Source organism: Chinchilla lanigera, unplaced genomic scaffold (genome assembly GCF_000276665.1).
Source record: "Chinchilla lanigera isolate Chin_1 unplaced genomic scaffold, ChiLan1.0 scaffold00064, whole genome shotgun sequence".
Taxonomy (NCBI): domain Eukaryota; kingdom Metazoa; phylum Chordata; class Mammalia; order Rodentia; family Chinchillidae; genus Chinchilla; species Chinchilla lanigera.
In genome coordinates this window covers 13,935,020-13,937,854 of record NW_004955465.1, presented here as the reverse complement: position 1 = coordinate 13,937,854, position 2,835 = coordinate 13,935,020, and positions in this window count along the sequence as shown.

The window sequence follows — 2,835 nt, the reverse complement described above, 5'->3', positions numbered from 1 at the left end:
TTTTGACAGAGCTCACATGTCCTAATTATCTGTTGTACTATCTCAAGAAGTCCCTTTCCTACAAATATCTTTGAGGCCATCTGGTGAGTTTTGCCTCTCCCAAGTGAAAGGTTTGATGTAAAGACTTAATAATTTTCCACTGAATAGCAGTAGGAAGGAACAATTTACCATCAACTTCCATCAGGTAACCACCCTGATGGAAGGAGCTGACACCCATGGAGACAGCCCATTTGATTTCTAACTGAGAATGTTTGGGTCAAGTATAATCAAGGGACCCTTCCCACATCAGGGGGGCTGGAAAGGGGGATTTCTGAGCAGCCAAGTCATGGGAAAGCATTTGTCAAAAAGATAAGCACTGTCTCTGAATCCTTGAGGAAGCACAGTCCAAGCCAGCTGAGAGGCCTGGTCATGAGGGTTTTCAAAGACAAAAAGAAACTGGGAATCTGTGTACAAAGGAGGACAAAAGAAAGCATCTTTTAAATCTAACACTGGAAGCAACCAGCATCTTCTGGATCTGAGAAAGGAGAGTGTATAGATTAGGTACCACTGAGTGGATTGGAACCACTGTTTCCTTTATCAGTCTAAGGTCCTGCACCATCCTCAACTCCCCACTGGGTTTTTGAACTCCTAAGATCGAAGTGTTGATGAGTTTTTACAGACTTGAAGTAAAGCTTGTGCAGTTAAGTTATCAATTATAGGCAAAAATCCTCTTTTAACTTCAGGCCTTAGAGGACATTGTCTCTGGTGAGGAAAAATAGTAGGATCTCTGAGATGTAACTGTACTGGAGCAGCTTTTATTGCTCTACCTATTCTACCCTTAGTTGCCCATGCTTCAAGATTTATTTCTGTCTCCAATGACCTATGTGCATGTATATTGCAGTATATAAGCAAGATAAAATATCTCTCCCCAGGGGGGGAACTTGACTTTCAGGCATTATAAAAAGGAATGAGTAAAAAGAAAACCATCCCAGTTATGGCCTAAGGGTTGTGAGAAATAGCAAGTTACTTCCAGTGCCTCCTTGCACTGACCTATGATGGCTGGAAGGAAGGTCAGGGTTGAAAAGAAGGACCAAGAGACACAGCAGTGTCTGGAAATAGGCTGGTTTCTTTTCACTCTAGTCGTGATTACCTGGAGCTCCTATGTGGAGATGACAGTCCAGCCAGAGGGAGAAGGCAGAGAGTGCCCTGTGGCCCTTTGGTCCTGCTGGACCAGCTGGTAGGATGGGTCTGAGCCCTGGGGCCACTGCCTCAGAGTGCAGGCTGCCTTCCAGCGGTCACCTCTGCAATCAGGGCATGGCTGTGGGGGCTGCTGTCATGACAGTTTTTAATACAGTCCCTCCTACAGTGACCTGGCTTTCTACAGCAGTAGCAGATGAATTTAGTCATCAACCTCTTCTTAGAGCCCTGAAAATCACATTGAGGCTCTACTCCTTTTATGGCTGCAACCAAGGCAGCCATTTTCTCTTGGTGTCTTTGTTTTCTGCCCTTGGCTTCCTCCTGGTCTTGATTATAAAATACTGAGGAGGCAGTTCTCACTAACGTATCAAGTGAGCTATCTGGAGCAAAAGCCATCTTTTATAGCTTTTTCCTAACATCTGAGGCTGACTGGGTAATAAACTTGTATTCAAGAATAATCTGTCCTTCTATCAAATCAGGAGCCAGGGAGATATGTTTTATCAATGCCTCTTGTAAATGATCTAAGAAGGCAAAGGGATTCTCACCTTTCTCCTGATGAATAGTTGTTGATAATTGAAAATAACTGAAGGGCTTAATTCTCATCCTGCTTAGACCTTCAAGAGTACATATCTGTCAATGCCTCCTGTTCCAAGCTACCCTCTTGTTGCTAGGCATGTAGGGGTCTTGGGTAGGGACTGCTTGTGCTCCAGTGTGAACTCACTGTTCCCCTGGCTTCCTCTCTCTTAATCTTCTAAAATTAACAATATGATATCCACCCCTAAATGTAACAGCAGCTTGTAATGCTGCTTGTCTCTCATTAGAAATCAATATTTGAATTAAGAGTAAAATTACGTCTTTCCAGTTTAGTTCATAGGTCTGAGTAAGCCCTCTAAAGATATCAATGTACTATCAGTGTCATCTGAAAACTTTCCTAGATCTCATTTGATCTGTTTTAGGTCCCTAAGAGAAAAGGATGCATAAACACAGGTAGTCCTGTATTCACTGTTTACTTCTGATAACGAGTACTGTGCTTGAGGAGCTTGAACAAAAGCAGCTAAGCATAGATAGAGCCCCAGAGAGGCTTCAGCTGTGGCTGACCAAGAAGCCTCACCCTTCAGACCCAAAGGGCAAGTAGGGGAGCCTCAGACTCAGTAATAGTGGATGAAGTTTCAATTAAAGTCCCATGGAAGCCTCATCCTCTAGGTTCAGTAATAGCAGATGAGGCTTTCAGGTTGTCTTGGAAACCTTGTCCTCAAGGTCCAAAGGGTGATGGAAAGTAGCCTCAGGCTCAGGATAGTGGATGCTTTTAGGGCTACAGATGTCCAGCTTTCCTGTGGCTCACCTTTACATTTTGAATAAAACTAGGGATTATTTCTTAATACAAAAAAGGCTGACCATAAGATAATTCTGACCATTTTCCATCTTTCTTACAGTACAGTTCTAGGTACGAAATAATAGCATAAGCAGTACTTTCCTCTGCATTCCTGTTTGGCTTTACATGGTAGGTAGGAGTGCAGAAAAATATTAACCACTCTTCTCAATATGTGAGAGTCAAACATTTTTCAGTGCTTAAGAATATATTTCAAAGGAGTAAGAGATAAAGACATTGAACCTCCCACTCATCCCCCATCTCCCATCCCCCATCCCCATCTCCCATCA